General features: G+C 40.2%; 1 protein-coding gene across 4 annotated transcripts in view; it reads left to right on the forward strand.

The window, feature by feature from the left end:
- Nucleotides 1-13,731, forward strand: part of HMCN1 (hemicentin 1) — a 667,703-nt gene that overhangs the window by 234,910 nt on the left and 419,062 nt on the right. For all 4 annotated transcript variants that reach the window (XM_074322404.1, XM_074322402.1, XM_074322401.1 and 1 more), the window contains one exon: nt 4,791-4,906. The gene's annotated coding sequence lies outside the window, so the exon portion shown is untranslated. The remainder of the gene's footprint in view (nt 1-4,790; nt 4,907-13,731) is intronic.

A 13,731-nucleotide genomic window follows, 5' to 3' on the forward strand; every position in this document is an offset into this window, starting at 1 on the left:
GGAGACATATTCTCCAATCTACATACTAGTTTGGAATTTTAATACAAAACAAGTATTCCTCAGTGTGCAGTTTTGGAAGGGAGGAGGTGCAATGGGCTAGAATTTTCTATAGCACAACCTTTGACTTTGAGGAATAGAAAACCTGTATCCTCGTCCTGCTTCTCCACGCATGAATTTCGTCACCAGGTACAGATCATGCCATTGGAGTGGCCTTCGCTTCCTCACCTGCAAAGTGACAGGACTGTATTGGCTATTTCACTGATCTTTAAGGCCCTTTTCACCCCATTTAAAAATTCTGAGTTTTATGGCTAATGTTTTTCTAGCTACTATTTTTCTGATCGTAGCTCCTTTGAGATCTAATATTTTTACACTTAAAATTACATATGGTATACTTTCAATTGCCTGAAGAACCGATAATATTTATTGCAAGCTTGGAAGACTCCTTTTTAATAATGCAGAACATTTGAGGAATCGAATATCACTAGACACAGACTAGATTGTGAACTGAGGCTTAATCTGGAAAGTTTTATCACTAACGCGTTTTTGTAATGAAGTTTCAGGCAACACCATTAAAGTCCTTGGAGAACAACAGAACTGAGAAGGAGTAAAATAACTTCAAACCACCATCATCAATCCTGATAAACACCGTGTCCTTCCAGAAATTCTCACAAACTGTTTCAAAGCTACAGGCCTTGATCTCATCATCATTCGAGGAAAAAAACAAACAAAACGTGCTTGAAATAAGTTTTCGACTTAATCACCACTCCTGAGCTAGTGCTTGCGTTAGGGAAACTCAAGTGTGAAAAGACAATGAGGATTTCCTTCCATTTGGCAGGACAAACCAGTTTATAGTGTAAATCCATTGAAGGGGAAGAGAAAACAAGCCGCCTTGACCCCGATTGCACTTCCTCATGGTGAGGAGACTCTACTGACAGATTCCCAGCAACACAGCCAAGGACAGAGAAGGCAGAAGCCCAGCGGAAGCAAGTCCGGGGAGGACCACGTGCCCACACCCACATTGGCAAGGCAGCGAGCGGGAGATGATACGTGCTGCAAAGCATCAAGTGGCCTTCCTGTCCCTCCAGGCTTCTTCCTCCGTTATATAACATCCTTAACAAGGCTTCAACAAGAACCCAGAGAGCATTTCTTTAGCTATGAATTGCAAATGACTTGGGCACTCCCTCCACTGGCAAAATGAAATAATGGTTAATCAATTTTTACTGTGCTGGTGGTACAGACTGAGGATTACATCGCCAAATGAAAATCAACAGTCAGTTGTTTCCACATCAAGTCTTTTGCTTTGATTTCCCCAAAAGTATGCAACTTGATTCTCAGCTTCATTCCCTTTCTCTTCTTTGGTTTATAAGATTTAAAAAGTTCTTGGTGTTCGGGGAGAGACAAGAGAAAGAGGATGGGAAATACGGTAGTAGAAAAAGACACGGAGCTCAATAATCTATTAACTGGGTAACCAGGACCGAAGTTTATAGGAATTACTGGTTTAAAAAAAGTACGCCCCATAGATCAGCCTAATTAATTGAACGTTAAAAGCAGTACGATCATATTAAGTAAGTTACTCAATTAATGTTTATTTAAACTGCTACGTGCTTGCTATATAGCCTGGAGGGGAACTTGTGTCTAAGACTCTTTACCTCCCTTCTGAACAGGTTCAACACCTCACCTGCTGTCCCCTTGGGCTCAGCCCCCAGAAGAGTACACCCTCCCCCTCCCCCTAGGTGCTGCTACCTCTGTACATCTTCCTAGGCTGGTGTCCTGAATGTCACTGGCTCTTCCTATCAGTTCATGGACTGCTCCTCACCCTGGTTTGGGTCCCATTCTTGTCTTCCGTCATTTCCTTAAACTTGATGACTACTTTAGCATCCTCTGAAATACATTCCCCTGAAAACTCTGTTTTTCCTTTCTGTGACATTCTGTCACTTGTCAAGGATCATCCTCTACCATGAATGTCATGGCACCCCTGCTGTGCACAAAATTATCTCCCAAAATCCATCTGTTGAAGCCCTAAGACCCAGTTTGATGGTGTTTGAGATGAGGCCATTGGAAGGGAAATGGGTTTAGATGAGGTCATGAGGGTAGATTCTCACGATGGCATTAGTGCCCTTATAAGAAGAGACACAAGACAGCTTGCCTTCTCCGTCTCTCTGTCCACCTGCCTGCACTGAGGAAAGGCAGTGGAGGACACAACGAGAAGGTGGACATCTGCAACCCAAGGAGAGAGTTCTCACCAGACACCATTTCTGCTGGCACCAGTTTCCAGACCTGTGAGAAATAGATTCCTGTTGTTTAAGCCACCCAGTCTTTGGTATATTGTTACGGCAGCCAGGCTGACTAAGAGACTGGCATGGGGCTTGGCACCCACTGGACACTTACTGTATATTTATTGAATAAGTTCATGAGCACTTGGGAGCCTCCTGGGCTCCTTCCACCCTTTTCTTGGGTCCTGAACCATAGACTCAGTTACCCTCTATTCTCATCCCACAGCAACCAGCTCACCACTGACTCACCCACCTTCTCACAGCTCTGGAATCCCAGCTGAACCAAAGCCCTGGTTTCTCCTTACCTGGGACAGGAGGTCAGACCTCTATGGTCCCAGTAGCGTACATGCATTTGGCACATAAACAACATCCCTGACTGAGTGCCTTCACTTGGCTCTATACACACCTTAATGTTCCCCGTGTACCATAACTCTCCCAGGTAAGTGTTCGCCTCTGACCTAGCAGTGGTCGCGGCAATCATCCTGGATCCTCTTCCTTTGCTAACCTGCTCTGATTTCTATCCTTTCCTCCATTTCCCGTGTCTCAGCAACGTCTTCCAGGTACCATTTTAATCTGACACCGTGCTTCTAGGGCTTGTTTCTGATCTTTGATTTTTGATTTATGGCTCCCTCTTGTGGATGTTGGCTTGGGTTTGCCCCATCGGTCTTATCTAACCCAAAATGACTCTGATCTACCCCATTCCTAAAGGAGGAGGGGTTCAAATAAGAATATGATAATATAATAATATGCTATAATAGAAATATGACGAAGGCATAATAGATGTTAGGAAGACCTACGTCTGTCTGGGAGAGAAAGGTTGGGCTACATAGAACTGTGAAGGTAAAGGGGGAGTTTTTCAGGCAGAGAAGAGGAAACGATAGTTAGATCATAGGCACAATGCACTTTGGTAATCAGGTGGGTGGCACTAGGAGAAATGAGAGTCCAAAACAGAGTTTACGCCATGTTTCTGGACTCAGCGCTGGGGTGCTACCCTCCATATCAGAGAGCGTAGAAAGATAGGAATAAGCAGCTGTTTCTCTTGGTTTAATAAAATATTTATTGATCAATAATGAAAATTACTACCGTGAATTAATATAATGAAATATTTTAAACACTGGAATATTTATAAATATTATTTCCATTCAGATAATTTGTCAAAATAATATTTTGACTACCATTAAAGGAGTTTCCCTAAGATCTCTTTTCAAGATGCAGTTTTTGGCTTTAGTACATTCTTAGAATAATAACTAAATGTATGGTTAATATTAACCATATATAAAAATAACAACTCTATTCTTCTATAACATAGGTTTTTATATTTGGTATTCGATAAGAATATGTTCAGCTTCTTTGAGGTACATGCCCTATATGGTTCTATGGTGGTGAAGTCATGATAAAAGGGTCGTACTTAGTGTACCAGAGAATTTGCAACAATGATCCTGATTTCTGTTTTGTTATGCTCTGTGGGTTGTTCACAGCCCTTGCAAAGTATATTTTATCTTAGAATTGATGGCATTAAATATGTTGAAACATATCTCTAGCTGTCAGACTGCCATCACTGAGCAAGATTTTCACAGGTTCTCAAACACTGACACACTTCAAGCACTTAAAGTTAGATTCAAGGATATGGTAAAAGAGTAAAGTGAATTAAGTGTATATTCTTTGAAGGTACTCTTTATTTGATGTGAATTTTCCTTTGCAGATAGATGATGTAGTTTTACTCAAAATGAGGTAGGTAATATCCCTAGCAGAGAGGAATGTCTCAAAACTAGGGTGTATTACCCATCTTACTTTATTAGGAAGTTGATTTTATTATTTGTACTTAATTTGGGATTGGGAGAGGTTGAGTGTCAGAGACTCATATCACCCACTACTTACTGAAACCTGTCGGGACTTAGCACGTTTTATATTATTAGTAGAATAAATAATATGCCTCTATATTTTGTCTTTTAATTATTTTAGGAAGGGGAAAAACCAAAGTTTTATCTAGTCTCAGCTAGCTTAATTTTTATTAACGAAGCCTAACAAACATTTTAAATAACATTTAAAAAGCATTTTAAATAACAAAGAATATTATATTGTTTATCAAAACAGTACATAAAACAAGCAAACAGAAATGATAGATATTGTTATAGGAATATTAACTTTTTTGTGTGTGCTTCAACTAGATCCTGAAGGGACCAACAACAAGAAAATAATTAATTGCGTGTGTGTGCGCATATGCACGTGGGCACCACTCTACCTCCCCCCAGTCTTTCATGGAGACCCCCAAAAGGGAGACCATTGTTAACAGGGAGAACATGGTCCCATGCACAGTGTCACTGGTACAATAGGGGTCTCAATAACTATGTGTTAAACAAATGGAATCTCATCTGCCAGACCATTTTATGCGGTGCCGAAGATAGCTATCAAGTTTCTGTTCCCTTGAAACTAGTGTCATATTCATTAAAATATAATTTTTATTGCTTTTGGTTTTTTACTTGCAGAGATAATGTCCAGTATCTGTTTTTCTGCCAGGCACTGTGATTGGAGTTGATGGAAAGAATGATTAGAAAAGACACAGTCCTTGCCCTTAGGGGGCGAACTGATGCATGGGAGTGATACAGACAGTCATGGAATGGTGTAATATTGAGGTGAGCCCAGGGGCTAGGAGAACTGGGGGGGCCGCTGGGTTTCAGGGAGTAGCTGGGATTGGGGCCCCATGGAAGGCTTGTTGGAGAGCAGGAAATCCAATGTGTCTTTACTTTTTTTCTTCCTTTGATTAAACTTTATGTTACGGAAAATTTTAAACATATATAAAAGTAGAAGAATAATTTAGTAATTATCTACAGATGGCCAGTTTTGTTTCATCTGTGTTCTCCTCACCCCCCCCAACCCCTCAATGGACTATTTTAAATCCAATTCCAGACCTCATATTATTTTATCCATAAATATTTTAGTACATATTGCTAAAAGACAAAGATTCTTGTTTTTATTTAAAAAACCCATAACTGCAATACCATTGTCTCACCTAAAGAGTAATAGCAATTTCTTAATATTTTCAAATATCCAATCAGAGTCAAATCTCATCTGTCTCATAGGTTTTTAAAAGATGGTATGCTTGAAGCAAGATTCAAAAGAGGTCCACATACTGTGTTTTGTTGATATTGGAGTGTGGTTTGGATGGCACGGAGAATTCCAAGGGAATGTCCGACCTATGTAGGCAAAGGCTTTTGTTTTGTTTTGTTAATTGTAGTTGTTCACTATTTTGATCACTGAGTGCCTAGAACAGGGTTTAAAACTTAATAGGTGCTCAACAAATATTTGTTGTGTAGGTGGATAAATGAAAGGATGGGGTAGGTAGGCATTTCAAACTGAGGAAGCAGAAGCAAGTGTGAAGGTCTGAGGATCTGTGAAATCATAGTTCCAATGTGTGTATTATTTTCGCACCACCAAGTGATTCTCTGATACCATCTGGGTGTCCTACAATTCAGTGCAGTTCTGACACTGTCTATCTGGAGAGAGTATCAGAGCAGCACATTCCACAGGTTAAGAATGCCCCCCTTCCCCCCCACACACACACTCACACACACTTCAGACAGTAGTCACAAGCTTAGGTTGTCACCTGGCTATAAATGAGAAGTTCCCATGAATCCCTCCTTGGTTTCGATTAATTTGCTAGAGCAGCTCACAGAATTTAGGGAAACATTCTACTTACGAGATTACTGGATTTTTATAAGAGGATATCACAGGAATAGCCAGATAGAAAAGATGCATCGGGCAAGGTATTTGGGAAGGGGATTTCATATCCTGCAGAGTCTCCCTGCATCTCCAACTAGAAAAATCTCTCCAAAGCTCATTTTTTTGGGGGGGGTTTATGGAGCCTTCATTACATAGTCATGATTGATTAAATCATTGACCACTGGTGATTGATTCAACCTCCAGCTCCTCCCCTCTCCCCAGAGGTGGGACCCAATGTTCCAATCCTATAGTCACCTGGTTGGTTCCCCTGGCAACCAGCTCCCATCCCTGGTGCTTCACCAAAGTCATCTCATTAATGTAACAAAAGACACATAGGAAATTCCAAGGGTTTTAGAAGCTCTGCCAGATCTGGATGAAGACCAAATATATGTTTGTTATTATAAATCACAATATTACAAAAGTACATTTTGGGAACCATCCATTTTACATACGGCTGGAACATAGAATTTGGGTGCTGGTAGGTGATGTGATTGAACTAAAGTAGGGGCCAGATCAGGCAGGGTGATTAGAAACTTTTCAAGGGCTTTTAGAAGGGAAGTGACATGATCAGATTTGCATTTTGGGAAAGCTGTGATTTTCATTTATGCCCAAGGGGCTAATGGATTCCTTGCAGACGGTGCCAGATTCAAAAGAACACCAATCAAGCAATGAAAATTAACTAAAGGGAAACGAAGTGTTTATTGCAATGTCCCAAGATATTTTCAAGAGATCTCATCCTTAGCATAGTGAACCTCTTCAAATTTTCTCTCCCATCTCTCCTGCTAGACTCTCTCTCATGAACCCAGTTCACAGAAGCTGTTTTGAATTCTTCACCTTTAACCCTTTTCTCCTCTATTTTGTTTCCATGACATAAATTCAGATGGGCTTCAGGCCTCTCCCATTTCCCCTAAGCCCATCAGGCCAGATGAAAGTCTCCTTAGCTCGATGGAAGAAGAGAGGTGGTTATACAGTTATGTCTTTTCTCGGTCACTCTTACATGACACAAACTTCTCAAGGTCCTACAGACCCTGTCTGGGTCACAGTGAGACTCTGACTAATACTCTTTTCCCAATCAAGTGCAAATCCAATGATTACACTTGAAATTGGTCTTTTTCTTTTTCTACCAGAATATAGCGCTACCACATCCTTCAAAATTCCATCATGAGTGCCTTGACAATGTGTACAGTTCATTAGAATGTCACTGTTCAAGCCTCAGAATTTGGCCTGGTGCCTCCACACACGGTGAGCTGCACCTTGGGGCTCTTTTTTTTAACACAGGTTCTCAGTGAAGGAAGCTGGCCATAGGGGAGACTGGCTGGGAGGTGCCAGGCAGAAAGCCACACGAGGACTCCTAAGGAGCTGGTTCCTGGCAGCACTGAGATTTGAGAAATTCATAAAAGTGCATCCTGTTAGGATTAAACTTGATTTCTGGGGACCGGATTGTTTTGGATGAAATTTAGAGTCGTTAGTGGCAAAAGAGTGATTACATATTCTGGGCCAGTCGTTTTATATTTGTGTTATAGTATTGAAACCTTGATACTTATTTTAGAATCTTATTTAAGCAGCATGGGCTTCCTGAAAGACATCTTTATAGACAAATTATGAGGGTTTTTGTTTTCCTTTTCTAAGCAGCTGCTGCCATATTATTTGCTTTTACTGAATTTCTTTTAAAAGCCTATTTAGAAAAACGCTTATTTTGAAAAACCTTTGGGAGAACTCACATACTAAAAAATTCTTAATATCACTGTGAAATATACCAAAAATGTCCTCTGATGAACGGCTACAAGGAAGGTTTCCTTAGATTTAAAGTTAGCACTAACTTGAATTGCTTCAATGTGATATATTATCAAAACAGACCGTTTGCGACTCAATTGAAATTTAAAGGATCTTTTCCAAACGTATGTTCAAAGAAACAGATGGGTAAAGTACTAAATTTGAGGTTTAAAAAACTTCCACGTTGCAATAAATAAAGAACAGCATGAGTTTCAGTGCTTGCCGTCTATTATCAAGAGTCCTTTTTACACTTTAAAAGGATATCAAAGTTCAAACTCTTGGCAGTTGCTTCTTAAATTCATGTTAATCCATGACACGATTCATACAGAGAGAATAAGATGGGAAACACAGCAATCATAAGCCATGCTGACATGGCTTAGCAGCTCTGACAATTAGTAGAAATTCAAGTGAGTTAATGAATTGTTAGTGCTATTGATTTCAGCTACCATGTAGTTTCCCCATTTCACAAAAGTAGCTAATACGAGACTAGTGTCAAAGTAGACCCTAGAATAATGCTGCTTCCAGCTCTCAGAGCAGTGCTTTCTTTTTCTTGTTGATATTATGCCTCCACATGCTTTTGCTTTTGCTTCGAAATGGGTACTCAAAATATATATTGATTTGCTAGTTTTCAAAGGGTCAGATGGTGGAGACACTTGTGAGATATGTAAAGGAGCTTGGATTTTGTCCTAAAGGGGATGGGGAGTTAGTTAGCGATCCTACTTGTATTGCAGGAAGCTGTATCTTCCAAACTTCGTTATTTTTTTTGCTTATACAATTTATGTCATCTCTCAATCGTTACATCTCCTTGTTTTTACATTATCTCATTATATAAATGGTAGACTTGCCCACTGTGTCATGTGGAAGTTGGTTCAAAGGATCTTACATTTAGATTTTAGACATATTATAGCATATGTTTATACTTACGGCTTTGAAGTCTTTTCTTCCACTAAAAAGGAAATAAATTGCAGAATGGTCTATAGCTTCTGGCAACAATACTATTTCAACTGCCTTTTTTTTTTTTTTTCTTAAGTAAGGATCTTGTTTTCTTGAGTCTGGTACAAATTATGATTCCTAACACTGGATTTATTTGGATAGAAAGCTCAATATATCTTAGAAACTACCGTTAACGGCAGTGAAAGCTACGGCCCAAAATCGATGCCCAGTGTTTCAATGGAAATCATTCTATCTTCCTGACTTTGAATAAAATTCTTATAATCCATTGAATACTTTAACATGTTACTGAGGATGAAGGGAAGATGATGGAGAATCAAGTCAAACAGATACTGGATTTTCCTGAGGGAACCAAGAGGTTTCACACAGGTTCATGATAGGAGAATCAAACCTGCAGGCTTCTCACCTGAGGTATTATTGGCATTTGGACAGTTCAATTCTTTGTTGTGTGGGAGGCCCCCCCAAAGACAAGATGTGTAGCATTTCTGGCCCCTGACCGCCAAGTGCTCGTAGCACCCACCAGCTCACGATGTGACCTCCCTGCCTACATTTCAAATGCCACCTAGAGGGTGGTTCTATTCCATGTAGAGATGAGATGATAACCATCCTCCCTTTACTCAAACCTCACTCTGAAAAGAATGTCCGAGGAAAGATCTCAACCTTTTTGTCTGAGGCAAAATTCCTGACCAACCCACTTGACTGACGTAATACACGGAGCTCATCTGGCTGCTGTGTGAGAAAAGCTGAGGGCTATGTGTAGCCCACTCCCTTCCCTCCCACTAATTTGAGACACAGCGGTGCATCCATTTAGGGCTGTAGCATAGTTGCCGTAGAGCAGTGCTTCCTAAACTTTAGTGTGCTAGGAATCACTGGGAATGTTATTACAATGTAGATTTTGATCTAGCTGGTTTGAGCCAGAGCCCAGAACCCACAGTTTGCAGAATCACTCCAGATAAATGGGATTCAAGTTGCCACCTGTCCACCCTTTCTGTATACACTTCCTTAGAAGAGTTCAAATCCAAGAAAACTCTTATAGACCGACTGGCAATAAAACGCCTTTTAATAAGAGCATGAAAGAGATGGGAAAGGTGCAGTATAAGTGGAGGGCGGTATTAGAGGCAAAGAAAACAGTAATCTTATCTTAGGTCTAGGTCTTTTGACAGTGGGTCAGGGCTCACACCTGCCTGGCGGGAGGAGAGGAAATAGACAGCCTGGTCCTCCGGAAGTGGCCACAAGATACTTGCCCTCTGTGCCTTCACCAGAGAAAAACCATGTAAAAAAATATGGGAATGTCCTCAGCACACAAATGATACAAACTCCAGGGTAGAGAAATACTGCAGCAAGAGACAGAATCAAGAAATAAATGTTAGAAAGAGCTTTAAGATGGCAATAAAGAAATGGGTTAAAGGTAGGTTTCAAGAAAGAACCAAAGATCTTACGAAGGATTTTTATTTTAAAGGAGAAAGATTGTTCTATAAATGATGAGAATCTCTTTTTATTTAATCCAAACCCAACCAATCCATATTGTATCCCAAATAAAATTTCTCCTCTGCTTAGCTCACAGAGATTATTTCCTACATATGAACTGTTTTTTTTTTTTCTAATAGTGTCAGTAATTTTAAAAAATAATAGCAACCATTTATGAGTACCATGTGCTAGGCACTCTACATGCAATAACTTACTTTGTCCTCAAAGATAGGTATCATTATTCTCTTCCATTTCACAGATAAGGGAAGTATGGTTCAGAGAGGTTAAGCAATTTGCCAAAACTCACAGCTCTGGACACATTCAGCTTCACATCTCAAGTGTGGCTGATTCCAAACCCTGTGCTCCTAACTCTTTGTCTCGCTTCCTCTTTTAAGTGATATCCTACTATTTGCTAAGGTTTAACGTGTTTCCACATTCCAACATCACTCAGAGCAGTGGTTCTCCAAGTATAACCCTCAGATTAGCAGAATCAGCATCCTTGGTTAACTTGTTAGAAATACAAATTCTGTCCCCACTCCAGACTTACGGAATCAGAAACTGGGGTGGGGGGTGGGGTGCAGGGCCCAGCAATTTGCATTTTAACAAGCTCACCACGTGATTCGGACACACACACACACACACACACACACACACACACACACACACTGTTTAAGAACCCCTGCCTTTACTGCTACCTAAGCTAGTCACCGATCACCTGGCCCACGCATATGACTTGCATTCCACTCCTGGAGAACGTTTCTCACACTCTCAGGTTCCCCAGTGAACCAACCAATATGCATGGTGACTTGCCAGTGTACAGATTTTGTTTTGGTTTAAAGTGGTGTCACATAAGCTTACACTGATAAGTAAAAGGCAATATTTGAACACACTTGAATGCTGTGGTAGATTGTAAAAGGTCATTGTGCATTTCGGTTAACGTTGCCATGTTTCTCCACTTCTGCTAGCGTCCAGAACAGGAAGCGGAAGTTCTAAATTACCAGGAAGCCGGCTTTTGTTTCCGGACTTGCTGAGACCGGAAAGTAGCGGAAGAGACAAAACTTCCTTGTTACAGTTTCCATTAGATTTCCAAATCGAGGTGCATAGGATCAAACGTCTCTTAAGTACAGATCAGCGTCCCAAACTTTGATGCTTATCTAAATAAACAGCTTGGAGCTCCATCCACTCTACTAGTTGTAACATAGGCAGGTGACAGAGATAAAGACATAAATCAGAACTAAGGAATGAGGGGAATTTCCACCTAACATCTGAAAGCAACAGTACTTAACGCCTGTGATTGCCTTTCTTTTTTCATTTTCTATGTCGTAGGTGATCAACACCTTTAATAAATTGGAGATTGAAGGTCTTAAAACTGAGTGAACTTGAGGAAAACAATTGTCACAAATCAGTTCTTTGATTACAATCAACAATAGCAGAAGAACTTTTTAAGGAGTTAGCCTTCCAAGAATTTTAGCTATGGTTGAGTCTAGTTAATTAATGTCTGTTATACGATCTCTAAAATAAGGCATATGGAAATAGAAGAAACAGACAGAAAATATCATACCATGTTTTCTATTTATTATTTAACTGAGATTTTTTTCCCCTTTCAATCGTCTGTTTGTTTCTGTAGGGAAGAATAATTATTCACACTAGAAGAAACCAAAGGAAATTCAGATTATTTTTAAAATAATGAAACTCCTAGATGAGTAAACCTGGAGGGTAATTTGTGAATCAAACAAGTCTGTTTGGTGTGTAAATGAGGAAACTGATAAAACCCATTCATCTAAAGAGGAGGTGAGGGTTTTCTGCTGTCACCAGACCTATCTTGGTTAAGTGAGTCCCACTACCATATACACATGAAATAAAACTAGAGGGGTATTTTAGCCATTCTCATGGTTGAGAATCTTCAGAAGCACTAATCTGGCACTGCTATCTGTCAGGTTAAAAGGAATTAGTTATTTAAATATAGCTGGTATATTTTATATACCAGCTATAAAATATCTGGACTAAAATAATTATATTAGCCTTTGTTAAATGTACTCATGATCGAGTGCTATAACAATAACCTTCCTCCTTTAGACCTAAAGCTTGAAATTTCTAATACAGTCAGTGTGTCTACTTGGCTGCCTGACAGTATGCTGCTTAGAGCTTCCCGAAATACTTGCACACCACATATATTTCTAATCTCTATAAAAGAAGACTGATATATAAGCCCTGTATTTTCTCCGAGGTTAAAATAAGTCAAACTCTGATACAACCTGACTGAGAACACTAACAACTCTTATCTTAGAAAAAGTTCTGGATTCAAAGTTGAAGTCAGCTATAAAACTAATCTTTGCTTTAGATCTCCACCTTGTGGTTAGATGTTTAAAATGTAAATTCCTTCGGATTGTATTATCCTGGTTTCTAGATTCTTTTAAAAAGGAAGTCAGGAAGGACATAGTCTGAAAATAGTGGAGATGACCTTGTCAGAAAACCACTGAGACTTATGATTGGGTATTTGGAAATTTACAATTCAGATTTAGATTACTTTGGGATGAGGTTTTTCTCTGAGGCAGTCGGTGGTCTCCTTTTGTTCAGCTACCTTGAGAAATTAGTTTCGGGGTTGTTAAGGATTGAAGAGACCTTTGGAGACCATCTTTTGAGTTAGTGCTGATATCGAAAGAGCCAATAAGAGGAACTTTATCGGTGGTATCTTCCCATGCCTTCCGTAAACTCCAATGGGTGGAACATAAGGATTCTAGAGCTTACAACCTCAGGACATGGGGGAGAAATGCAAGAAATACTCCAACAGGTAGTTTAATTTGGTCTAAGAAAGCAGGCAGGTGACAACTAGAACACCCTCTGATTTCATTTTCTGCGTTTCCTAGTGACAACATAGAAACACTGTCTGGCATCTGCTGGGTGTGCAGAGGTACTCTGTGCAGCTAAAGGACTATGGGGTCCCCGTGCAGTTCTGCTAAGCGTGGGCTTGACATGCTGGAATCAAGGTTAGAGCTCTGGATTTACATTGGCTGGATGTAGGTATTTACTTAACAAAACGCAGTATTTTATTATGCTCATGTGTTTCCATATTATCCTTGACTCCTGTCATTTTGTCACTCTCAACAGCAATTGGTGACTCTACCTTAAAAACATACCCCAAGTCAGACAACTTCTTATCACTTCTGTTGTTTGTAGCAACCAGACGGATCCTATTAGCACATGTCAGATTCCCATCACTCCTCTGCCTACAAACCTTCACGACTCCTCTCTTACTCAGAAAAAGAAGCCCAGGTCCTCATAGTGGCCTTCTGGACTCATCTACCTGGCCCGTGTTACCTCTCCTATCACATGTCCTCTGACTGCCACCTGCCCTCCTTCTGTAGTAGCCACACAAGGTGGTCTTGGTGCAGAAAAGCCTTTGAATTATTGCTCCGTCTGCCTGTGGTGCTCTCCTTCCAGACACCCATCTTGTGTGCTTCTCTCACTTTTCAGCGTTACTCAAAATTGATGCTTCTTTCCCAGCCATCCTATTTAAAATTGCAACACAGCCAGTGTCACATCACTG

Source organism: Rhinolophus sinicus, linkage group LG17 (genome assembly GCF_036562045.2).
Source record: "Rhinolophus sinicus isolate RSC01 linkage group LG17, ASM3656204v1, whole genome shotgun sequence".
Classification (NCBI taxonomy): domain Eukaryota; kingdom Metazoa; phylum Chordata; class Mammalia; order Chiroptera; family Rhinolophidae; genus Rhinolophus; species Rhinolophus sinicus.